Consider the following 27,812-nt stretch of genomic DNA (forward strand, 5'->3'; position numbering starts at 1 on the left):
TACAGCTCTAGTCATGAAAAGCTCTTGCTTTATTCAGTAGAGAAAGAATCACCTACGTGTAGCAAATGCCAGCTTGTCCCTTCTGAAACATCTTTGTATTTTAAGATGCAAAAATATTGAAAAAAAAGAGTCTTATTCTGTCATTCTCAGATCAGAGTGCCCTGCTTTAAATGCAGCAGAAAGCTGTCAAAGGTCAGGAATCATTAGCAGAACTCAGAGCAGACCCTGTATTCCTGAGCTCAGCCAAGCCTAGGTCTCTCAAGCAGCACAGTGCATGATCAAGCCATAATAAGAAACCTTAGAAGTCACAGGCCATCAGTCCTGGCTCACAACAATAACTGCTCAGCCATGATAAGGGAGGAAGATAGATTTTTCAACTTATCCATTTTTATTCCTTCCTCTATTTTTTCCTTCCTTCAGCTCTACTTTGCCCAAGACAGACTGCTGTGCTTTTCCCCCTCTACTAAATTCACCTCCAGGAGGAAGGGGAAGAGGGGAGAGTGGAGGAGGGGGGAACCAAAGCAACAAAGCAAAAATCTACAAATAATCCATTATTTACCAAAGCAGCATTATACTTTAATCTGGAGCTGTGAACTATATAGAAAATGACAAAGAATCAGCCATTCATCATTTATTGTTGCATCAGTTCCTCACTGCTTAATGCAGGTCAGAGTAATTTAGACATGTTGAAGCTGCTCTAAATTATTCTTTGGACCTGGATCATTCTTTATAGCACTTAGGACTATAGCAGGAGGTCACTTTTTCCTCAATCATTTGGGGGGTATTATGGGTCTAACACAGCTGAAGATCTTGAAGAAAATCTCAAGAAAAGCTCAAGGAACTCTAAGCATCATAGAGGAAAAGAAATTCAGAGGTGATCAGAGAGCAGAGAAGTCTCTGAACCAGGGTAGTGGTTTTGCCTGTTTTAAAGATGGATTTAGTGTGTGACAACCAGAAAATGTCCTTCAGTTTGGGTTATTTCTTGGTGTCTAATTAAATTATTCTGGGTGTCTTTCTCTCTGTAAGGCTCATCAGGAGGCTGACAGATTTGTTTCCTGCATCTCAGGAAAAATTGCATGCATATGTCAGTGGACAAATCACAGTCTTCAGTCATGGTTTCTAGCAGTGTAATATAAATAAATAAAATCATGTAACTGTTTTCTGTGAGATCTCTCTCTTTTCTCCCTCTTATAACTACAGATTCCTCACTGGGCATAAGGCCTATGCAAATGTAAAGAAGTGACTTTAGGGGTACAAAGTGCATCCTGCTTGCTCTGAGGTTTTCAGATTGTCTTGAACAGATTATTCACGATTGTATGAAAGCCAAGAGAACAATATGGAAAGCAGATTGGCTATGCACCTACAGCCTGATGCCAACTTGGCTCTGTGTTTAGAGGCTGACATCATTTCTTGAAAGAGCTGGAGCTACAAGTCAGTGTAGCTTGAAAAGAGGACACTCCATGAAGATGTGGGCAGACAACATGACAGCATGCTCAGGCTTCGTGGCACATTATTAAATACCTATGATCTGGAGGTGTGGGGGAGTTTGCCTTCAAACCATTGATATTACTTTGGCATCAAATGTATTCTGTGCTAGACAGTTGGTATTAACTCAAAGTCTAAAACACCCATAGAGAGAAGACAGACAGAATACAACAAACAAACAAAACTACAGAAAAGGGCTCCCACATGGAAAGTGTTTTTTAAAATCAAAACCACAGAGATTTAGGATCTCTGCATGTTCATATTTTTCCCAAAAGTTTATTTTTCCAGGGAACAAAAGTGAAGTTAAAATCCTGGAAAGTAATAGGAAATATTCCTATGCTTAAACAGCTGATAACTGCTGCAATGCATCTTAAGAAACATTCAAGATTACATAAAATTATCCAATTTTTCCCCTTCTTACTTTAAAAACTAAAAAGGAATAAGGGAAATGAAGAGTGAGTGAAGAAACAAGCTGTGTGAACTGAGCACTCTGAGGCTGTTGTGGATATAATTTCTGAGTATTAGGGAAACAGCCTGATGAAAAGGTTTATTATGGGATTCCAGGACTTCAGGCATCCAGAGGAACCTTCAGGATGCTTTTAGATCCTAGACTCCAAGATGCCATTCCTACTGAAACCTGAGGATGAACTTGAATGCTCATAGATAGACTCAGAGATAGGGTTGCTACACAGCCTGCCTACAGCGATTTCATAGAGTCATAGAATTGCTTAGGTTGAAAAAGACCTCTAAGATCATTGAGTTCAATTGTAAATTTAACATTGCCAAGTCCACCATGAAACCATGTCCCCAGGTGCCACATCTACATATCTGTTAAATACCACCAGGCATGGTGACCCAACCACTTCCGTGGCAGCCTGTTCCAATGCTTGGCAACTCTTTCAGGAAAGACATTTTTTCTACTATCCAATCTAAAGCTCCTCTGGTGCAACTTGAGGTTCTTTCTTCTCATCATGTCACCTGGGGGTAGACTCTGACCCCCACCTTGCTACAGCCTTACTTCATGGGGTTGTAGAGAGCAATAAGACCCCCCTCTGAGCCTCTTTTTCTCCAGGTTAAACATACCCAGCTTCCTCAGCCTCTCCTCATCAGCCTTGTGCTCCAGACCCTACCCCAGCTCTCTTGCCATTCTCTGGACATGCTCCAGCCTTTCAATGTCTCTCCTGTAGAGAGGGGCCCAAAACTGAACACAGTGTTTAAGGTGCAGCCTCCCCAGTGCCGAGTACAGGGGGACAATCCCTGCCCTGTTCGCCGCACTTTTGCTGATACAAGCCAGGATGCCATTGACCTTTGTGGCCACCTGGGCACATGCTGGCTCGTGTCCAGCCAGTTGTCGACCAACAGGCCCAATCCTTTTCCACCAGGCAGCTTTCCAGCCACAGCTGTTAGTGAGAATCCATTAAAGAACAGCTAGTTCACATAACCAAAAAACAACCTATACTTAGTAATAGAATGACGAAGACATTGACCTAATTGAGCAATCAACTAACTTATGCCAGGAGAAGCCAAAGATTCTTAGGCACTTGGATTTCTCTTCTCATTCGCAGCGTTTCATTCACCTTTCACGCGTAGGATGACAGGCCAAGCACTTGTCTGCCACATGCTGAAGCTCTCATGCCACTAAATTCCATAACAAAACTCCTGTTGGCTCGTTGGATCAAGTTTCCACTATCAAACTGAAATGACACATCACTTTTTGACCTGTCTTGTCTTTTCTCTGAGGAGAAAAAGTATCTTCTGCTTACCCACAGTTTCTGTACTGCAACAAATTGGAAAGTAATGTTATTACAAATGTTACTAAAACAAGAATGAGTGAAAGTTACCTATGTAGTAACTCTTCAAGCTATTATTTTGACTGTAACTTTTTTTCATGGATTCAGTACTAATTTGGAACAGTCTAGTTTCAAGATCAGTCTGCAATGCCATCCACAGGTACTAAACTGATTTCTTGTGTCCTGCAGTGAACTGTGTGCTAGGACTTTTGGGACAGATATGATGGAACTAGTGCCATAGTGACATGAGCTACCCCATGAATCCTCTCCTAGCCTGTTGAAAGAGAATTTGATTGAACTAATGGGTATAAATAATCTTGAACCAGCGTCTCTTTTACACAAAACACTTCCATGTTCAGACATTTCAGGTTTCAATGCTGTGATCTTTTTCTTGGTGGGAAGGTGCAGTTGCAGTCCAAACCAACAAAGCAAATCAATTATTAGGAGAGAGAAAGGGATAGAGGAGAGCAGGGAAAATTCACAGTGACTTTCTCCAGTGGCTGGATAATAAGAGAAACTAGAAACATCCTTTCCTGCAGAGATCCCACATGCTGGCATGAAGAGATTGGTAGGGAGAATATTTACAGAGGTACTTACCAATTTGACAATGATTCATTCTGGGATTGCACAGCAATCAGAAGAGTACCAGAACTGCCTTATCCCAGGCCAACTAGCAACAAAAATCTGTGTGAGGAAGGTCTGTGAGACCTTCCTCATTTTGGAGGTCTGTGAGAAATATGGTGGTGCAGACTTTACTCTACAAGAGAGTGAGGCATCTGACCTCACTGCTGTCAAGGCACATGAAAGCAAGAAGAATTAATTGATCTGTACACATATGTAATAATGCTGCTGAATAAAAATAACAGTAGCCAACACCCACAGACATACTAGCCAGAAAGGAAATACTGAGCAAAAGAGAATGAACAGAGTCCTAAGCACCCTTTTGGTCCTCCTAGAGCTGCAAAAAGGGTTCCCTCCAAAGAAGAGGTAGATGGGCTGTTTTGTAAAAACTGCAGATAATTTCTATGCACCACTCCAAATTGCATATATTAAAATGCATATCAGGACTACAAAATCACAAGTATTTTTGTTGTCTTTTTTTTTTTTTAAATGTGGGATCCTATTGTGAGTCATATCAGAAATCTCAGTAAATACAAATTATACGCAATTTTCAAATAATCCCTATTTCTCAAATACCTATAAAAGGTATTTATATGACAGGAAATAAAGTAGTAAATGCCATCTGATACTTTAGCTGTAACTGGCAACAGATAACATATCATATATGCACACACACGAACACATGCACACCTCTCAACTTTCCATCTCAAAGTTTATTATAGATTCTGTGTAAGACATAGCCCTGTGCAACATCTAAGCAGCTGTGTTTCAACAATATTTACAGCAAAGCTTTTATTTAAACTAAAATGATCTATAAAGGTCCATGTCACAGCTAATACAACAAAAGTAACAGAAAGTACTGTCCTCAATTTACGATAAATACATATTTGTGAGTTGATACATATTTCCCCAATAAACACCTGAACAGAACCATGTTTCCTTTCAAGCTGGATACAAACCTCAAATCTACTTAGACACAGCTGTTGGGGTAAACTGAGTCTGCTTGCTCCAAAAAGAAAAATAATTAAGAAATCACGTAAAACACATGCATCAAGTTGGACACATCATGCCACATCATGTCCTAGTACAGAAAGGCAAAAATCACTCCAGAGGGAAATCACCGTAGATTCCACCAATAAGGAAATGTTGACCCTGAAGCAGCTCTTATAATATTTTTAAAAGGAATAAGCATATTGCAACTTGTCTGTTGCCACCTTGCACTTTTGAACCTACAGGGAATTGAATTGTTTGATTTTCTGTAAGTTCAGAAAGCTGTTGTATAGCTGCAGCTAAATAGAAGTTTGAATAAATAAATTTCTGAGTCATCAATCAACCTCTCATTTACTCATTTAGTGGGAGGGTGAATATCTTTTATGAGTCTGGTGGAGCAGCACAGAGGTTAAGAACATGCTCCATCTGTTTGTTCACTGCTCAGTAGCGCTCCCAGCTTTCCAGCGCAGGGAAGGGAGGATATTCCTGCCCTGAGTGAGGAGGGAGTGTGCCAGCTTTCCGCTAACTCCGTTTGACCTCTCTCGTCTCCATTCCTGCAGCCTCCGAGCGGTGGCTGCCAATCACACTGAACTGCAGAGTGGGTTTGCAACAGTCCATAATATCAGCATATTTCAAATGGCAGGTGGAGACATTTCTTTGTCAGCACAGTGAGCTGCGCGAGTTCTGGTGTAAGCAGAAGTGATATAACACGCCTCCCTCTAAACTGCAACTCACAGGAAGCAGTCAAACACTCAGGACCAGATTCTCATCTCCCTGAAACGATCCGCTTTCCCTAAAAATGAACAGACTTACTGAAGGTAACAACACATTTTATGGATCTGAGAGCAAGCATAGATCTCAACATGCTAATCCACATTTGAATTTAGGAATTTGTGCTGACTTTGATTGCATGTAGGCAGAAGACGGCCTCTTACCACTTACATTAGTTCTCAGTAGCTCAAAACCAGGAATGCAAAACAAGTGTTGTAATTTACTTCTTAGGAAGGGGAATTTTCAAAAAAGATTAAAGGAAAAAAAGGCATCCATCTGTCAGACGTAGGCTTCTCATCTCTTGAAAGGCTTGAGAGAAGAAATAAAACGATGAACTGAAAGGGAAAGGAAGCATAGAGAATAAGGTGAAGCTGTCCTTCACTACTGCTTAGTATAGCTTCTTTGAAACCAGAGCATCCCTGTTGATGTGCAGCACTTGAAAGGGCCAGAGCAGGATGAAGGGGGGAAAAAAACCAACCCAATGATGGTTCAATGGATATCCTGAGATAACAGATGCTTCTGTGCCTTTTTCACTTACCAAAAGGCAAGATTGCACGTTGTAATGGTCTTAAAAACTACTGAAGATTGCAAATAACAACAAAATATTTTCTTGTTGTTACCTGCAATTTCAATGTTCTTTGACCAGTAGGGAACCACAGGGTGTCTACCTATAACACTCAGATGCATAAAGAACAGTTACAAATGCCTTTATCATTTCAAATGATTAATTAAGCTTGGACAAGTGATACCTAAATAATTCGGCATCCCTCTACTATATTATACTGCATCCTTTTCTCTGGACAAAACTAATACAAAAATGTGAAGTTAATCACTAAAAAAAAAAAAAAAAATCAATTTACAATTCCAATATGTTAATTATTTGCAATACCAGCTTAGTAAAACATTCCCTTGCAAGAGGACTAGGCACAGAAATCAGCTAAAGTGAAGGGAAAGTTAGTTTTTATCCATATGCACTGTAGCTATCAGGATTCAGGTCTTATGTCCAGAAAAGTTGCTTGAAATCTCTGTCTCCATTCTCTGGTCTTGAAGTCTTTTGGGAAACTGTTTAGAGAATAAGATCACTGAAGGTGAAGAGTGGTAATGCCTAGCAAAATACAGCTTCAGATACAGAGCTTTTGTATAGCATAATGACACAGAGATACTGTAAAGTGCCAATCAAAAAAAGAGAAATTATGAGGTCCTGGGTTTAAAATCATTCAACATATAATTAATTCTTGTATTTGTATATTAAATAGGAAATTTAAATATATTTAGAAATTACATTTATACTTCCACTAGAGAAAGATTAATAATCTGTTTTCAACAAGTATGTGAAATGTTAATTGGGAGAATGTGTGAAAGTAAAGATCCGGTTCCTAAAGAAATTTTGGAGACTGAAGGACCATTGAGTTTTAAGGAGGGAAAACCATTCCATTTTCTACAACAGTTTTGTGATTTTTCAAACAGGCAAGTGAAATAAACATCTAGATTCCACTTAAAATATATACTAATACTTTCTCACACCCAGCAGATAGATTATTTGAAAAGGATAAAGGACTTATAATACTACATGTAACATATTCCCTGATATAACTCAGTTGTATATGTGGGAGCTGTAAAAATTCCTTCAAATATCTTTTTAACAAGAAATTTTGCACCCTTTATTTTAGATTGTACTATCAGAGACAAATGTCTTTGAACGGATTTTCTCTGAACAGTAAGCTATACAAAAAATTGTCATCAAAACATTTTAACTGCATTTCATTGACAGAGAGAACTGAGAAAATGCTAGATTTGCCTGTCTAGATAAAAATCTGGAGGACAAAACAGTATAGTGCCTGTCTAGTACTGATTGCCCTGAGGTCCCTGAAGATTTCAGAAAGTTTGACACATAATTGCATTCCCATGCACCCTAGAATGGATGCAATGTTAAATTGGTTCTGTCAAACAAATCTGACATGAATTTCTCAGAAGTGAGGTCACAAAGCTTCCTAGCTACAACATTTTAATTGAAATATCTGCTGTATTTTAGACAGTGCAGAACAATGAGCTGAATCATCATGGATGATCCTACTGGAACATCTATTCTGTTAAAAAGACAAGTTGTACCATGTGTGCACTGACACAGTCTCAGTGTCTGAAAGCATGGAATTAAAAGAAAATATTTATTTTAGAATTAGATATACCATGCAGATTGATAAATGGGACATGAGGATCAGGACTACAGAACAAATTAAAAAAAACATTATTTGATAGATCTATGACAATACACAGGTTTTATATAAAAATAGCAACAAAAACGAAATAATTGAATCAAAGAGTAGCAGATCACCAGGTTTTTAGAACCGAATTTTTGGCCCCACTCAGGTCAGCAGCAAAATTTTCATTAGCTTTCATTGTACCAGGATTTCACCCAATATTAACAAAGGAAACACAGCAAGTAGCATTTATGAAATCTGCTAATCTCTTGTTCCTGTTCCTGTCAATAACTCCTCTCTGATGCCTAAAATCTAAAATTTAAATGGGAAAATAACATGATATAGCAGTTAATTTTTAATTTTTTTTAATGTAATAAATGACTGACACTTCTGTTTCCCTTTTTTGTCATCAATTACAAGCTATTTGATAAGATATTTTTGGCTTAATTACCAAGTTGAAGCTTGAGATTGTGGATTTAGGCAATCCCATCGGGAAATCTAAGAAAACCCCAAAAAACCTTGGATACTGTGCCAGTCGTGCTCTGGCTGCATTCTTAGAGCAGTTTTCTGCATGTACAGGCATAACTGCCATTATTTCTTTTAATCCTTAGCCTTTACCTCGGAGCATCTGGAATTAATACTCAATGGTTAGTTTTAGCTCCTAGTATTTTTTGTAGCCTGGTTTGATCTTTCATCACCACAATTTTTAACTCCAAAGACATGTCTTCATTGCTGAGTTAATTCACACCAGTTTGTGTAGATCAAGGTGAAGGCAGATACATGTGACATAAATTTGGAGCAGCACAAGGCAACCAGATGACCACACAAAAAGATCAGATTTGTGTGGGGAGTATAAATATGTCAGGATCTGCTGAGTTTTAGCCTGGGCTTGTATTAAAAAATCCTCAGCTCACAGCTGAAGGGGTATTTGTGTGGATTTCTGATAAGGATGGTCTTTAGTGAGTGACAGTGCTTGAGTTATAACTTGACTTATATGCTTTAAGCTCACTGATCCCATACATTATTTGCCCATGATGAAAAATAAAGGCATGTCTGGGCTCTTCCCTCTGTGAGACTGGGAATTGAGGATACTTCTTCCCCTTATTTCTCACTTGGGTCCAGAAGACATCCCAGTCCACTTCTGCTGCCTTCCATCTCAAAGCATGAAGATACTTCACCTTCAATTTGATACCATGAGCTATAGTGCTAGTTTACAATCAAAATTTGCATTCCCTCATTGTTGTAATTGTTCAGCTCAGCACTGTAATTTGAAGTCTGCAGCTTCTGATAATAAAAGCACTCAAGTATGGAACTTGCTGTCACATCTTTTACACTGCAGTCTCGATGCACACCAAATCACATCAGGGATCTGGCAGTTGCCGTGCCTTAGCTATCTTCTGATCCATCTTAGTCGCCTCCCATGGAAACTGGGGAGAAAGAGCACTAGGGAGGGAAAATGCTTGTGTGCTGTGCTCAAGGTGCCATGCTAGCACAAAATATTGATGCAGATGGAGCACAAACATGAACCTGACAGCTGGATAATTCACCCAGCAGCTTTGGGAACCTTACAGAATCACAAAACCAGCTGCTTTTTTTATCTTTTTTTTCCCCAGAAATTGCCAGTTTGTGGACAGCTAAACGTAGAACAGAACCATGTTGATTGATTTTGAGGACATATTGTTTTGATGCTTTCTGGGAATGCATAGTTTTGATTATCCATCTTCAAACCAAATTTTCGTCTCAACTCCCATTTTGTTTGGTACATGACACAAAAATAAAAATTGTAAAAAAACACTGTGCACAAGCTACTCTCTATCCAGCTCCCCTTCTAAAATTTTGCTTCTTTAGCTTCTCACCACTTTTTGCATCCATTCTCTCTGAGATGTTAAAGGGGAAAAGACAAAACCAAGCTCACAAAATTGGATTCATACACATTTGTATATAAAAATAATCAGTTCACACCCATCCCTTTTTAAAAAGAGACTGCAGATACATTATTGAGTAAGAGACCCTCACATCATTTTTCAATTTTCTCTAACTCAGTTTTCAGTGTGGGGGCTTTTTTTCTGTGCGTTTTTGAGTTCCCTGACTGAAACATGCCACACATCGTAAAACCCAGTGCCATGTGCCTGAGGTTTGATAGGCTTTGCAATGCTGTAGGTTTCACCTCTTTTTTGACATCCTAGCAATCCTTGCTGATAGTGACAGGAAAGGCCAGAGTGGAATATGAAAAGCAGCTGGGACCACACTGGAGTAAGGAATCATTGAAGGCTCATCCCGGCTCAGTGATTTTGGTTTTATATTGAGGCCAGCCTTTGATCAACTCATGGCTGCAATTTTCAAAAGAGCATATGCATTTTTACTCAAGCTTTTATTTTATTGTCAGATCTTTGGTATTTAAATTCTTCCCTGATTTTCTGGTCTCTAGTAAGGAGGGAACAGGCCAAGAGAAAAGAAATCTGACCTGCTTCACTAGATACTTTGCTATGTTGTTTCAGATAGAGTGGCAGGACTGGTGCCAGCAGTATAAGGAGCCAGCTTTATTTAGTATCCAGTCTACTGTATCATTCAGACAGTAATTTGAGCTTCTTCAAGACACCTGCCCCGAGTCCTGCAGGACTCAAATGTCAGCAAGCAGGGACAGAGAATAAATGCCTCCCAAGTTTTTCTATTTGGTGAGCTATTCTTCAACTCCCTTCTTGCTTTTCAGGTCATACAGGTATATTCCTTTAAACCAGGAAGGGTCTTGGACAAAGAAATATATACAATAAAAGATTGCAAGTTGGAAAGACAAGTATCTTCAGGGACCTGAGTAAGGAAGTGTGCAGCAAACAGTAAAGGAAAGCTAGAATGGTGCTGGCAGCACTGCTATCTCTGACAGACCGCTGCAAACCAAAGATGAGTCATGGGGAGTAAGTGTGCAATTCACAGTCTGAACTGCTCCAGCAAATAACACACAAAAAAATCAAAACCTTTTCCCTGCATCTGGGATGCAGAGAAGCAAACAGAGTGAAACCATGAAGTAATGGGCCTGGCAGTACTTTTTAAATGGAAAGTCTGTTCCAAAGGGGATACAGGATCTAAAAAATCAGTGAGAAGAAAATGAAGTTCAATTCCTCCACAAAAGTAGAGCAAGTCTAGGTCAGTCACTGTTAACCCCACTGAGAAGAACAGCTCAACAACACAGAAGAGCTTGGGCAGGATCTCTGTCCTTGTACAATGGGGCAAGTGCCTCTGTCTCTCTGTCTAAAAGAATTATGATCTCACTTAAAACTGGTGAATAATTTCTGCTGATTCATAAAGAGACACTTTCTAATTCCACTGGCATGAAAGGTGAGCTCTTGACTCAAATATTGCAAAGGAAGCTAACAATTAGTCCACGCTGTCAGCAGTCCCCCAGGAAAGACACATTATACAGGTTCTTTAATAGGAAACACATCAAAAATGTGCAAAGGATTGTTACATTGATCCATGGAAGTTAGCTCAATATTGGAGTAGTATGTGTGAATTTCCTCATGGAATCAGAGCCAAGAAGGGCAGGAACACTCAGAGAAAAAGGGATTCCCCTCTGTCCAATGCAATAGGGACTCACCAGTAGGTTAGTCTCCAGCCACTATTCCCAGACTACCTTTTCCAACAGTCTGAGAGGTGTTTTGCCTCTTTGGTATGACATGAAATCCTTTCACAGGAAAGAAAATACATAATACATTTAGAAGGCTATTATCATTCAAGAATTAAAAAGAAAAGTACATTCCAATTCTGGATACAAATTAGTATTCCTGGGTAATGGTAGGGAAATGCTATAAAAATGGTTGTTTGAGGCACTAGACTTCTGCATAGCACAAAGATGTAATGAAGCTCTATCCTATGACTGCTCAACAAGAATAAAGGGAAGAAGTAGTATCAGAAAATTAAACAGATCTCTTCCTCAGGAAAACACTTTCTTTAGGTGGACTTTCACTTGTGAAAATCCTCTATGGCATAATTTGGCATAAACACTAATGCTGTCCTGCTTCAAACACCAAATGAGAATTTACTTATGATTTTCTGCATCATTACATCCTGAGAATTACATAAACAAAATCTATTGGTTTGGATCAATATTTCACTTTACATCCATGAGTGTCACAATACTGTTTAGAAGAGCTGCAATTCCTGGATTCACATGCTCCTGTTGGTTTACTTTCTTGGCAAACCACACCTTGCCCAATTCATTAATATTTCGGAAGATGTTTCACTGCCTATTCGGCAGCTAGTTTTAAGATACAGACACTTCCTACAGATTTGGGATGATCTCTGCCCTCCATCTCTTCACATTATAATGAAAGAGGTGGTGTGGAAATTATTCAATAAGCTCCTCTATCCTTCCAAAATCCTACACATGGAATAAATTACTGCAGAGGAAAGGTACCACGTGGCCCAAAAACTATCTATAGTCTGACACTATGACAGCACTTTTGAATAGCTCATTTCAGCAAATAGCAGAATATATATTAGCAGAAGAAATCTTCCCTTCCCTTGCAATAAGCAGGACAATATAGAAACACAAATTAGAAATACAAACTTTAAATTAGGGAATTTTTTTCTTTCTGAAAGGTTTGGTGTTCCTCTTTGTTTTTTGGGGTTTTTTTATTGCTTGCTACACAAAAAATATATCTCTAAATGATGCTGGAGCCTTTCTCTATGAGGTCTCCATTCCCAAACCATTTGATTCTCCCCTTATTAATTAAAATGGCAGTTGCAGTTATAACTCCTATTTCTTTGTAATTGAGATATTCATCTCTCACTCTTAAGGACTGCTGCTGTTTGTTTATTCCCAGCTGCCAGTCTTGTCTGTGTTCCTTTCCTGGGCTGGAGGCCATCAAGCTCACCCAGCAGACTCAGTTTTTCCCATTAATTTTATCCTCCCTCAAATACAATCCATAGGCAAAGTAATTTCTGTAGTCTGAGATGGCCATCTTTGGAGGGAAAGATATGGTTTCAGTTTATGTTATATTATTATATGTCTTACCAACAAAAGCAAGCAAAAATCAAGGACTTTGACTTCTTTCCATCTTATGTAGCCTTTGCTTAGAAGGGAGGTATACTCCACCACAGTGAGAGAAATTGCCTAAGGCCCTTACATATCCCGTAAGTACTAGATTTTGTGTATAAGAAGTGGCAAGGGTGACTAACATTGGAAGCACTGTTACATGTAAGCAATCATGAATGTAATAAAAAAGTCCCCTTGGGGCCTTTTGGGGAGTTAGCAGTAAATACAGCAGATGTTAGGAGCGATCAGTAGACTCAGATTTTCTGTTGTAGCTGTAGACTGCTGGGTATCATGTTTTAGTCTACAGCTTTTCTTAGTCCCCCTTTGCCAAAGAGTTGGAAGTAATTGGTAGGTACCATCAGAGAATCCCTACTCACATTTTTGAAACTCCTCACTGTTGCCTTTCTTTCCTGGCACTTATTTAGCATAGGTAAAGAAGAAACTCTAGATTGCTTCCTTTAGGGAACTGTCTGATTGGCCAATTTCAGATGGCCTCCATCACACTTAGGTGAGTTCCCCTTCTTGTGCTGTGGTTAGGAGGATGGCTGTTGCAGTGTAGCTCTTGCCCTGTACCTGGATGCACACATTAAGCAGAAGGAAATATGCTAGACATCACACAAAATAATCCTCATATTGTCCTTCCTAGGCAAGACACACTTCAGGCAGCATCACCAATGTCTTTCACATTGTCAGTGCCACATAGCAGACCTCTCTGTATTTCCATGAAAATGGCATCATGGTTCCTGTTTGACATTCAGAGCTACTCATTCCCATCAGTCTTGGTGTTTGGGGCCTCTACTTGATTTGTCCCACCATTGCTTCACTTTCCTTCCTTCAGGTCCTGTTTCATAAGACACTAGCTACACAAAAAAACCTCTTTCCACTAAGACTTCTGCCATACCAGTTGTCTGACTGCTTAGGCTGGCAGAATACCTGCTTCAGCATATACCACATGAACACAATGCTGAGGAGCGTCTCTCTTTGTAGGACATGCAATAAGCTACCCGCTCCCCACAGATCAGCAGTGCAGATTCGGGCTGCAAGGTCAGGGCAATGCAACCCACACAATCATTCCCTCTAATCTAGATGGTTTAAGAAATCTAATAACCATTATGTCCGCAGCCACCTCCTTTCTTATCTTGTGGTTTTAACTGTGGCTGGCTTAACATCACACACTACTCTAACTAATTAAACCTTCTGCATAGAGATATAAATTCACCAGCACAAATGCTACCATAAATCAGTTCACCAAACACAACTGAAGAAATCCGAAGTAAAAAGTTGGAAGCATCTTTACAAGTGATCCATGACACTGCACATCTCCTCTGTAGTACTGTAGACCTTATTTGTTAGAAATTTCCTCTTTCAAACTCCAGAAAAGAGAAGTTTCTTTCATGGGCTGAGCAGTAGCAGGAAAGTGACTCATGGCAAAACAAACAAATGAAATGGAGATAAGAAGTGAAAAAGCAGTTCTGAAAATCAGGGCAAAGAAAGGAAAGTATTATAAGGTTATGCAGTTTATTAATGAGTATCATTTTACCTCAGTCAATGAGTAATTTTAACTCAGCCTCTTGTTTCTTACTGCTTTGCAAATGTGTGGCCATGAACAAGCCAGGGAGCAATAGCACTCATTTCTTTTCGTGGGGTTGTCACCTCAAGGTAAGTGAAAGGGACAAACACTTGGCACAAGGGGACAAACACGGGCACAGGTACTTGTGCTAATAGTGCCGCCAAAAGATTTACAAAAACTGGTTGCCAGGCAGCTGTTTATGACAACAATCCAAATAGCATCCTCTTGCTACCCAGATCTGAGAAGAGTCAGCCCACACAGGTGGTGTCAGGCCACTCGGGAGAGCACGGCCACTGCCACAAACGGGTTGGCAGCAACCTGCCTCTGCTTTTTCTGAAGCTGCCCACTCTTAAGATGTAAATTGTGTCTATTAAGAAGGCAGCTCTCTTAGAAAACGTGGATCACAGTGCATTAACTAACTAGGTGAATGTTTAAGGGGGCTTCTGGATCTCTTCCCATTACCCTGATACTTATTTAATGGATTAGGCACTCTCACACAATAGTGATAAGTAGCATTTATGGAGAAGAGAGAGAAATAGTGCTCCAGCTGGGCTGGTAGGAAGCAAACAGGGGCAATCCTAAAATGCTTTTGAGAGCAGTGCTCCTCATGCTGGTGCTTTATCAAATACAAATTCTTTTTTTTTTTTCCTCCAGATAATTGTACTATAAAAATAATGTTTTTATTTCAGTACCTTTGTTTTGTTTTTTTGCTATTTTTTTTTTTTTTAGTTTCCAATGATAGAACACAATAAATATGCAAAAATATATACATACAGAGATTTATAACAATATATTTTTAAGTATTGGCTTAAGATTTTAGGGATACCACAGAGGGCAGAGTTCACAAAATAAAGGACAGCATATTGGCCTCTCCTCAGAACAACCAGCAGTAGCAGCAAAACTGCATTAATCCCATACTCCATGAAGCTTCAGAGCATCCAGCTAGATATGCTGTTTCTAAATCTTATTCATCTTCTGACCCCACCACATGCAGAGTATTTGGCACTGTGTACATGGGGAACATGGAGAGGAGACAGAGATAGAGGCTTCCCAGGTCTGCCACCACCTTGAGTGCTGACAGTCCAAAGAAATATGCCCGGAACTACTACTTTTTTTTCTTTTTTTTTTTTTTTTTTTTTTCTGTTATGAGGAGGATGTAACCTCAGGGATGCAAAATAAGCTTTAGAAGATTTCTTACAAAACTGATTAGACAGATAAATCTGTGTGGCTTCAAATGCTTTTGAGAGCTTTATTCACCCCCTCCTTCATTTCACCTTATTTAAAATTAACTTACATTCTCACCTATACTTAAGCAGAAACCGTTGCCATGGTAACACTGGAGGTCGTCTAAATCCAGCATATGATGTAAGCAACACAAACGAGTCCCTACAGAAAGGGAAACTGGCACCACACACAGACAGCTCTGCAAGGATTTCATATGGGGGGAGCAGAGGCGGGAGCAGCCCCTGCTGCTGCCTCCCCAGGAGGCACCGCAGCTCTCGACTGCAAGGCACCCCTCGTCTTTCCCCTTCCTCGGGCACGCAGGGAGCTGAAAACAGAGACCGAAGCTCCGTAATGAGCTGGGAAAAGCGTGCCCTCAGAGCCGACCCCAGCAGCGATGCATCTGAAAATCTCAGCAGAAGCACAAGCCCTGTTAGTTCTCTGGCAGCGTGAGGTGAAAGAGGGAGCGTGGTTCACATCCATCTTCCCCCATCTCTGCATTTGCTGCCCAGCCACCCTGCCTGAAACGCCTGGCCCGTCCCCCCTGCTCGCACAGCGCTGATGTCCCAGTGCCAGCCTGCCGTGGGCAGGGCTCTGACTCAAGGACAGCGGCAGCACCAGCGTGACTTGCACAGAGCTGACCGTACCCAGAACCTACAGGTACTATCAGGCTGAAGCAGGGTTCGCTATCATCACTTACCATCCCATGACTTTGATGTTTGTGGGATGTACCAAACTGCCAGCCCTCTTGGTTAAAGTACCCAAGTTCCCCACAAAAGAGCTGTAGTGCTGGTCCATTCAGTTCCTGCACTCCTCCTGACTCTGCCTGTACCTCTTAACCCTGAAATGCAGGGTAAGAGGAGGTTCAGTCTTCACAATTACCTCCACCATTTCCTTTTTTGCTCAGTTCATTACTGCTTTCATGTAATGAAAAACTATTCATAAGACTGGAGTGAGACCTCCACATCATTTCCCACAGACCACTTAGCTGCTATCAGAATAGCAACAATTGCTGATTTGGGCTGGAGCTGAACCAAAGAGACCATTCCTTCACTTATTGCCCAATGCATCTGATGAAAATTATTCCACACGGCACCCTCCCAGACAGAAATCCTCTTTAAAACACTTATTTCCCTTCCATCTATGCGACTTGCCTATCTGTTCACTGGCTTTCCAGGATTTTTAATTCTCCTCCCTGACTCTCTGAATCCCAGGTTTCGTGGAATTTCTGAGTGTTCATAAATCCCTACAAAGTGTTGATTTAACCATGGAAACAAGATTATATCTGAAAAGAGGGAATTTAAATAACAGATACTAACCTGCCATTCCCCTACAAAATAAGGTGAGGTTTTTACAGCTGATAAGGCCAAAATAAAGGCTGTATTTTTCTGTCCTTCTCCTCTTCATACAGAGAAATCTTACAGACTGCTACATCAACAGTCCCAAAGTTTACAGTGGAGCTTTTTATGACAAGGGTGTCAGAATCTAGCATAGGAATTTAAGGAGGGCAGAAGCTATTTTTGTAAAACTGTCATTTGATCTTCTTAGACTATTTCTATCTGAGTATTGTGAGGATACATATAGCAACATATAGTCTTTTAGACAAGAGCTCCTCTGCTTTCTATGTTTAAAATTTGCTGGTAGTTTTGATTAAGCAAATAATCAAGGAATGGACTAAATAAAGCATTGCTGTTGACATTTAAATAAATGAATAAAATACACAAGAGCAACAACAGCTACCAAAAAAAAAAAAAAAAATATTGCCTACCAGTGACGATTTTCCAGCTTTTGCAGCTCTCATTTCAACTGTGGTTGCCTCCTCCCCCAGATATTTTTAAAATCCATATAGATGCACATATTGGACCAGATATTCTCCTACTTGTGATCTCTGGAGATTTCAGCTCTGTGGAAGCTCAAAAAATTTACTGCTTCTGCTCACCTCCTGTTAGCTTGGCAAACTAAATCACACCAGAACTATATTTTTCACTTAAATTTCTGGTATTTTAACGTTTTTTATCTTGGTAAGCAATTAGTGACAATGTACAATAGCTAATGGTCTTCTTCTTAATTTCAAAGTTTATTCTTAAAATTCCTACCTCCCTACGCACACATGAACCTCCCAACAGAAGCAGATTTCTGCTGGTAGCTGAACTTGATTCACAGTGAAGTAACTTAGACATGGTGACTTTTGAAAGTGTTCCTACTGTTCATGGTAGTAGGCAGTGGTGGGCATAGTCAGACACATGGTTTCCAATTCTGCACTGTCCAAAACCTTACATAATTTCATTAAAACCAGCATAAATCAAATAAAAATTGGACCAAATCAGAATGCCACACCTTTCCAGCTGCTTTGTCCTGGTGTGAGTGACTGCATAAGATGCCGGTCAATGCAAAATCAGCTTTGCATTTTTATACTGTAAGAGGAGATTTAAGCAATCCTCTGGATTCCTGTTGAAATGGCCCACATTGGAGCAGAGAAGGAGAATGAAACTGTCTATGATACAGGGCTTGCCATTTATTTATTCTAGTTTCTTTTTTTTCAGACTTCACCAATACTCTCTGTCCACAAAGTTTAGGAGCCATCAGAAAAAATTAGCCTTTGGCCAGAAGGAGTTCTGCTATCAGGGAAAAGCTGGAGTAGGAGAGAAGGTCATGGGATGCTGCCAAGTACGTTCAAGCTGTACTCAACAATTCTGTGACGCAAACGTCATCCTGTGCCCTTGTCAGACAGCATTCCTACCTGCACAAACAGATGTAGGAGCTCTGCTCTTGGGCTCTGTGCAATCATGCATCCTAATCCCAAATGGGTGCCCAACATGCCATCATTTCTCATCGTCCCGCAGTCTTTAAAAGTGTCTCTATCAATTTAGTCTCCAGCATGTTTTGCTGGCAATAACAAACCAAGGAATTAACTTGTTTGGAAACTACCTTTCTCCTTAAGGACTAGGTAGCTGCAAGAAGTTCAGTAGTCAGGGGAGGAAATCAGAACTCCCTAACCATAATGCCAAATTTATAGTCTAACCCCTTACAGCTCCAATGGCACACCTAATCAAAAAAGCCTGGGAAGGATCCCTGCTTTGCTACTGTCTGTACATTATGTCTACTACAGATAAAAGAGTCAAATTTCCATATATCCATCAAATTCAGGAGAACTAAACTTTTATTCACTAAAAAAAATAAAATAAAATAAATAAAATAAAATAAAAGCAGTGTGAAAGATTAGTAAGGGGAGACTCAAAGTAGTGCACACAGCAAATACAGTATTCAAGCTCCTGACCCAGAATGATGTGTTTCTTTCATATACCATATTCACTTACCACCTTTTATATGCATATATTTAAATTTATATATTTACATATGAATGGATACATGCATATATGTGTGTGTGTATATATGAATATATTTCTTCCAAAAGAAATAGCACAATATAAGAAGTAATATTACCTGCATTTGGGAGAGATCAGAGTTTTTCTGTGGAAGATGGAAGAGCCTGCATGTGAATGAAAGTAGTTGAGACCTTGCCTACCAGCTGAGACACATAAACCACAATAACGAGTATGCTGTGAACCACATCAAGAGAGAAGACATTCTGCTTCAGAGCTCAGATGAAAAGCATGCATGCAATCAGTTTAAGAGACCAGCTTTACTCTGCAACTGGTCAGTAACTGAATATGCCCAATTACCACATATCAGAGGAGAAGAAATAAATTGAGAAGCACAGGTCACTCAGTCACCTTTTCCCATTCATCCATAGACCAAATGAAGGAACTGACCATGCTTGTTACCAGCCTCCTTTCCTAAAATGGCTGGCTGTGAAAAAAAATGGGTAATCAGATGCAATGTTTAACTTGCTTATTTGTAGAACCAAGCATGTCTCATTTAATGCTCAGCCTTAGCAGGTATGTCAAATAGGGTGAGACATGATGAATGACAGTTCTGGAAAAACCTGAAGTATGTTGCTAGACAAGATGATTTCTTTACTGAAAAAGTGAATAATAACTGATGACACTAAAAGTGGTCAAAGTTAATTTTGTATTTTCTTGGTATAGTACCTGTGTGATGATTTTTCCAATCACTTCACTGAACAAAGCTCTGTGGGAAGCAAGATGGGGAGATACAAGGTGTGTGGCATACTGTATGAAAAGCCTAAAAGACTGGACTGAAAATAGCTGGGAGGTCCCTACGTACTCCCTCTGTGCAGGTGCAGTTGAATGCCAATGCAGAGGTCATGTAGGAGATTCTTGAAATCACCTAAGGAGCTGGTAAAAGAAAATGGGACTTGTTTAATGAGCTATTAAATAAGGTAAAGGCTTCTATTACATATTGATCTGACAAGGTGGCTCCAGTTACTAGGAAGATGCACACACAGGCTGCTAAAGTGAGTCTATCTGGGTCTAGCTATAGACCTTCTTTGCCATTTAGGTGGTATTTGAAGTGAGACAGGAATAAAAGCAGTTCCTGAGCCATTTGAAAGCATATTTCTGACACCTCAGGTCAACTGTCATTTTATTTCCAGGGCAGACATATAACTACTCTGTGTGGAATTTATTTAGTAAAAGCAAGTCCTGGACAGGGTATCCGTGCTTGGTTTCTCATACAGCCTCCATTAGAATAGCATTGCCATTTTCAAGCCAAATGGATAATTTCTTACCTGTGGTCTGGCCTCAGCTGCCTGAATTCCACTGGGAAGACAAAAGGCAGGGAACAAATTAACTGCCAATTATTTCTGAAGCTAGCTGCAGTGTTTTTATGATGAATATACTTTTTCTTAGCCCAGAACACTTGAAATTAGCAATTTTTTCTTTTCAGTTTATGGCATAGAAAAGCAAGGCTGTTCTTGTGGAAATGTTAAACTTCGTTATAGATACCAATGTCTCCGAAGGAACACACAAAACCTATGGCAAAACCTGGAGCTGAAGTCCTGTTCTCTGAAACTTCATCCTACTTCAACAATATATAACAACAACAAAACCCTAGCAAATCTTTTTAGGAAATTATGGTATTTAGATAATATCTCTTTTTCCTTTATTTCTAATGGCTTTTTTCCCAGGCTTTCAGTAGACTGAGACCATCAGCAAATTTTGAGAGAGGAGCACAAGGCAAGAACATATTACTTATTGGTCCACTGTTTCAATAAGAACATAAATTTTTTTCAAGAAGACCACCATGTCAAATATTATTTACATCTCTAGGAGCATACCTCCCCATTTCCTTAGTACACTGAATGAAAGAAAAGACAGAAGATGTAGTATGAATATTAGAAAAAGCCTAACTGTCTAGCATGTTGTGAAATAAATTCCCTGGGAGAACATTACAGGTCTCTCACTGGAACATCTAAGGTGTAGCAGGGAATGTATTAACAGAGGTGTAGCTGAAAAATATCTTAATCTAACAAATGGGCCAGATGACCTAAAAACATTTTATCCTCTAATACATAGGATTCTGTGTTATATGTTGGGGTTTTTTTTCAGTATTCGTCTTCTCTGCCTGATTGCAAACTGCATTCAAATGCACATTTCTCCTGCATAATGCAACCTATAAAATAGCTTTCACCAATTATCTTTGCCATTTAATACCTACAGTCTGTCCTTTTGAAATGGTATAAGCCTATTTTTTTTCTCTGGATATATCATTACAATGGAAGTGTCACTATGCTTCTGATGACTTGCATAAAATAAGAAGACAGGACTGATTGGAAATGTGTTAATTATATTTTAACTTTGCAATGCAAGTCAGAAAATATTAATAAGACTGAAATTTCAATTATTAATTACATAACGAGTAACATAATGCAGTTTTACAGTCTAATTCAGACACATTCCTGAATAATTTAATTCTGAAAATGGTGTGACACAAAGGGCTTGGATCAGAGTGAAATCAAGCAGTAGCGGGAATGTAATAGTCTCAGGGCTAAGAAATCAAAATTATTTTCTCTCCTCCACCTTCCAATTCAAATGTTCTTCCATGATAAAAACTATATTGGAAAACATAATCTCAGCATAATATCAAAAAATAGGACACCAACCAGTTATTTCTTACATTCATATCAATGGCAAAAACCTGATGATGTCTGTTTCCTGACTATTCATCATGGGTTTTAGCTGCTCTCTGCTAGATCTTTCTTCACAATACCTGTTTGTGTAAATGGTCATATTTATTACTAGGATATAGGATAGTTTGTGGGGCTCAGAAATAAGTTGTGGAATACAGAAAGTCTTCAGAGTTTTTTTGCTGTGATGAAGCAAAAACCAGACATTTTTCAAAAAGATTTGTGAACAAAATTGTTTCCCATTCCTCCCTCCCCACCCTCCCCAGCCCAAATGCACATATGCCTAGATTTTACTGAAAATCTGACAGACAAAGGATTTGAAGGAAATACTCCCACGCTTGAAAAAATCACATGCTGGCTACTGCAAGGTGAAGGAATGTGATCTCTGGATACCAGCCCCTGTTGTCTGTCACCCTTTAATCTCTCTGTCTGCCTCCTCATCAGGCTCCTTCCACTGTCCTCTGCATCTTAAAACATCTTGCGCACGAAGGGCTGGACTGCACTTCTGCAAAACCTTATGGTTTTGGCAAACTGGTGTTTTCTGACAGCAGTGAGCACCCACGTAGCTTTTCGTTCGACACCCTGTCAGGGGCTGGGAGGATGCTTGGGGTGGAAGGGTGCAGGGAGCCTAACCAGGGAGCATTTTGATAGGGCTTCTTATCAGTTTCCAGTGGGCTGCCACATCCTTGCAAGCACATCTCAAAGCAAGGAGCTAAAACGTGACCCCAGTGCCACCCACACATCAGAGTATTAAACAGAAGGAAAAAGTGGTGACCATTATTCTTTTGTTGAAATCTATCCTGGATTCGCAGTGCCGTGAGAAGGAGTGCAGACACGGGAGCCAGATGGAGCAAACGCTCGTGTCTTTCAAATGCCACTACCACAGGGAAAGGCGTGCATGCACTCACACACACAAATAAGGGGAGGGAGCACCAGCCTGAAGTGAGAAGAAATAAGGTTGCTGTGGGCAGGAGGGCTGGGGAAGGGAACAGATTGCTGCTCTGCTTCTTGCACCTGAGCGCCCTGCCAAATTGTCACTCAGGCCAGAAGTGGCAGCATAGCTGCAGCCAGTTAATCCCTGCCAAGCCATCCCCAGCCAGGCTGAAGGGAGCCAACATGACCTCCCGCTCACCCTGCATGCCGGCCAGCTTCCAGGTAGCCAATGTCATCAGGAAAGGATTGCTTCTCTGCATGTGCTTTTATCTTTCTGGCTGAAATATGCCTCTCTGTGTGTCAGTGACGCAAGCTGAGCCATGGGGATACAAACACTGGTACTGCAGGTTTTCACTCGTTGTTGCTTCTGACTGCAAAAAATAAAACTCACTCCTTTTAAAGGATAAAGTAAGTTTTCCAGCACTGGTGAGAAATCTTGCGATGCACACTGAATGAATACTGAAAACATGGCAGGTGTTATTTCTTTAGCCAGATAAATGTATATATGTTCAGCTCCTTCCTACCTGCACACTTCCACACTGCATAAATAAATGCTCAGTCTCAAACTCTGGTGAAGAAGGAGCCACGAGTATTGGCGCAAATATCCACCCCCAGGAGTGTCTGCTGACAAAGCCATCTTTGTGAAAGCGCATTCTGGGTGCAAGCCACAGAATGCAATGTGGAGCCATCTAGTCACACGCACCAAGTTGTTCATTATGGTTAATTTTATGGTTATGAGGGGTTTTTTTATTCTAATTATGCTTATACAAAGCTGAAGTGCTCAGCTTGGGAAGCACACACCAAGCTTGAGATTGCATTGTGTAAGATGAACATATCTTCTTACTCCCCTGTGAAACACCGCTAGATTCATGCACAATAAACAGCAACAGAAATGACTACATAGAGAAATGGAAGATTCCTGTAATAGCAATACTGAAAGCAGGATATGCCTATGCTTATGCTTGTGGAAAATAAATTCCATTGAAACAATTTGCACCTCTCTTGGCTCTGTTGCTTACATGGCCTAAAAACCCTCCTTCTGCACCTCCTTCTCTTCCCTTTCATTTTGCCCTGTAACTTGATGAAAGCAGCACTTATTCAGTTGGTATTTCTTTGACACCATATGTGCAATTTGCACCAAAAAAGGTTTTGGCTAAAAACAGAGACATTTACTTCATACTTCTTTCACAGGCGGAAGCATAGACTTAGATTTCTTTAAAAAAAGAGAAAAATCCCTAAACTCTGTATCTTCCTTTCCCAGAATGAATCCTAGAGATGATTTTTCTTTTAAATCTTTAGCTTACACTAAACTCTATCTTGGTAATGCCACATGTAATGGCATGCTAAATCAAATGTTTTCTTGCTTCACAATGCCTTTCAAAAAATGATAATTTGATGCACAGAGACAAAACTGGGGTGGGGAGGGGAGAGAGATTGCTGGCTCAAGTTTTACAGGGTTAGAAAAATTCCAACATTGCCAAGCAAAAGAGCAAGAGGAGAGGATGCCAAATGCAGAGGACTATCTTTCAGAACCATGAGCACAGCTCTGGTGACTGCAGAGCAAGCCTGCATTGTTCTGGGAAAATGCATTAGACACAAAGAAAATTTTCTCCCAACAGAGCAGTAGGTTTTCTTTTTCTTACTCTTCCCCTCCTATCCTTTTTTTAAAGGACCTTATTTTCAGGTGTCATGAAATACTGGGCAATAGCAACTTTCCCTCATCAACAGTCATGCAAGTAAAAAACTACTGTTAGCTGTATTATTTTGTAGTATTATATAGAAATATAGGAAGAGCCATGTTATCTACTGCTGTACAATGAACACATTTCTTTAAATTCACATAATTAATAATGGGCCCACCTGAGTAGAAACATAGCTTTTTTTAAAAAAAAGAAAAAAGTTTTGAACATAGGTTTGGCAAAGTAGCTTTCTTTAAGTTTACTACAGTTAACCAAACCAGCATTGAGATTTTTCACATCATTTAGGGGACCTCAGTACTGAGTATTTATGTTGCAAGCAGTTTTCCTCCACACATTAGTAGACTCAGTGCTTTCTAAAGAGATACTAGGATTTCATAGAATTTACCATAGAATCATTAATAAAATTGTTTGTGTTGGAAGGGACCTTAAAGGTCATCTTGTTCTCTCTCCCCTGCCATGGGTAAGGACATCTTTCAGTAGACCAGGTTGCTTGAAGCTCCATTCAGCCTGACTTTGGACACTTACAAGGATGGGGCATCCTGGAGCAAAAAGTACAGATATTGCCTTTGTTTACAAAGCTGAAGAAAGAGGATTAAGAAGTAGTGATTTTTCTGGTGACAACACAGAGCTATTCACAGGGTAGAACAACGTTCAGATTAAGAAGGGAGCCACAGAAAAAGCTGCACTGGCTTAAATTCATACGTAAAGTACCAACTAAAAACTAAGCATTTCCCCGCAATAATTTAATTATTTTCCTTTCCTGGTGTTCCATATCTATGCATTAACTAATTATATGATAGAGTAATCCAAGTGAACATTCAATTTTGAAGGACTGCATCATATTTCTTTTTGCAGTTTAACGAGTGGTTGTTCACGGTAAGCAAAAAGGTGGGTGTTCATCCTCCTCTCCTGACATGCAGAAACCAATGCAGAGTTCTTTAAGAATCAGCTCACAATATCAGTTATTATGGTTATTATTCTGTCAACAGTTGTATATTTGTGCCTGAATAAGTGATATTCATGCAGGAGAAAAAGCAGCACCATGGTACAAGGACACAGCCTCATATCATTGAAGACTGTAAAAATTCTGTAAGGCAGTGAAACTGTTCTTAAGTGGTGGGTGAGCACATGAAAGACAGGAACTTGAATCCATTGTTTGAAGGAGCAGCTGAACTGTTTTGCTTAACAGAGTGGGAGCAGTGAAGAGGAACATTTCATCCCTTCAGAGAAAAAGGCTTCACTTAGTTAAGATCTCATTGAGTTTACAGACATCTTGTATCACCATGCAAAAATATCCTTATTGCTGAAGTCTCTGTCCACACTTCAGTTAGTCCAATATGGTCCTCCCTAGATAACCTACTTCTCAGAAACTCTTCCCTCAACTCCTAGTTCTCACTTTCACCCACAGACATCCTGCAAATCTAGAGCTGGGCAAGAATTGGAAACTTTAGCTTGAGGGAAAACACTTATTTCCAAAAATACTGTTGCATCATTTGAAACTGCAATTCAGAGATGAAAGAGCTTGCACACAAAGGAAATATTCATAAAAATATATGTGTGTATATATATATATGTGTGTGTGTATATATATATACATACATTTATATGTGTATATATATATTTAATTAATATATATATGTTATATATATATATATATATATATATATATATGTTTATTCTAGAAGATAGGAAATCAAATCCTTCAAAACAGACCTCCAAAATCCTCTGTTTCCCAGTTCTCCAAGTGACCTCAGGCCTGGTAACAAAACAGTAAGTTTTCCTAAGTACAGTAAACACTCTGGAAATCTGCTAAACATGTATGCACTCCTTCATCAAAACTCTGACAGTTTTGAAGCAACAAATTATTAACGAGAACTACACCTGTGGAAAAGGAAAACCTGCATTTCAATCCATGACCATATTTAATTCATCAGTCCATTTATAGCTGCCTCATTCTCTATTTCTTCATCCTCCTGCGTGGTTCAGAAAATAGGATACTGACAGTTGTGTCAGTGGTTTGACTCTTATTAGTTTTACTGCTGAGTAAAACTGCAGTTGTGATCCCTTCATGATCCCATTCTTAGCTCACCTTGGCCTAGTTTAGCTTGCCAGAATTAAGTCTGGTGTAAGCCCCAGCAAGGTAATTAACCTCAGACTTAGCTTCGCTATATACTTTACATTTCAGCTTTTACAGGATAATGTTCTGAAGTTGGGTGCCATATCATGTCCTTAGGTGTCCCCAGGTGAAAAGTGTACAACGCAAAAAAGGGACTCGAGGACACCCAAATCCCTGTTTTGCCTGCCACACAGCAATGCACATACAAAACTGAGCACCTGCATGGTAACACACATACCAAAGTGTGTCAAAGGCTGCTTAGAGAGAGAGATGCAGTAATCACACTGACGTATAATTAGCGAGCTTAACGCTGTTATATATTGCATCTTTCTTTTATCTTTGACAGGCTATAAATTTATATGCCGCGGGACTAATGCTCACTTCCCAACCCACACTTCCCAAGAGAACAAGATATGCTATGAAACAACTTCCCCAAGACACATTTTTCTCCCCCTATGTGAAATTCCATTTTCTGCTCCCACGAAGATACAAATCTAGTCATACACCAGGCTGATATCTTGCAAGCCCCTGGGCTGGACCCTCTGCCCTCTGCTCAGGCAGAATGGGGGCGGCCACAGCTTCCCAGTGGGAATCAAACAGTAGCTGTCACATCTGAAGTTATTCACAAAATAAACTCATATTTGGCTGCATTGAGAAATTCTCGGTGAGGGAGGCGTTTGTTCATCAGCAGCAGAAAGGAATGCAGGAAGCAATATCAATAATATTACATCTGTTTGCACACACTGCAGCTGTGAAAAATCCTTGAGCCCAGAGATTTTAAGGCTAGATGGGATTACTGAAAGCCACTTGTATGACCTCCTGCATCACATTGATTTTCACCCTGTAATTCTTGAAATCAAGCCCAATGCTTCATGGTTATAGCACAAAAAATAATAAGGATCTATAACTTTGATGAAATTTTTCCCAGAATATGAATTTCTTGGTAATCTGTACTCCTGAAAAATCACCTCTGGTCTTGTCTTTTTTCCTGCTTTACTTGCAACTGCATTTTTGGTGTTCCTTTTGTAGATAGGAATAGACTCAAGTTTGAGTTGCACTTTTTAACCTGTCTTTGAACAACAGGAACAATTTCACAGGTGCTATATAACAAAGGGAATATCACCTCCATAGTCTTGTTCATGACTCCATTGCTCAGCAGATAAAGGACTATACACACATTTTATATGTAGACTGAATATTTAGGGCAGAAGGGTGTGTTGCTAGCACTTACACATTAGGAGAGGCACTATCACAGACCACCCATACCATTATTAAATCCAATCTTTGTGCATATGCTGTTACACTGTGCTTCATGTGCATCTCTTTGCTCACAGTC

General features: G+C 39.8%; 1 protein-coding gene across 1 annotated transcript in view; it reads right to left on the bottom strand.

Moving 5' to 3' along the window:
* ARPP21 (cAMP regulated phosphoprotein 21) overlaps positions 1–17,131 on the bottom strand; it is a 290,359-nt gene extending 273,228 nt beyond the window's left edge. The window contains exon 1 of the mRNA XM_058830258.1: positions 16,998–17,131. The gene's annotated coding sequence lies outside the window, so the exon portion shown is untranslated. The remainder of the gene's footprint in view (positions 1–16,997) is intronic.
* Between the last annotated feature and the right edge of the window lie 10,681 nt (positions 17,132–27,812).

Source organism: Poecile atricapillus, chromosome 2 (genome assembly GCF_030490865.1).
Source record: "Poecile atricapillus isolate bPoeAtr1 chromosome 2, bPoeAtr1.hap1, whole genome shotgun sequence".
NCBI classification, from domain to species: Eukaryota; Metazoa; Chordata; class Aves; order Passeriformes; family Paridae; genus Poecile; species Poecile atricapillus.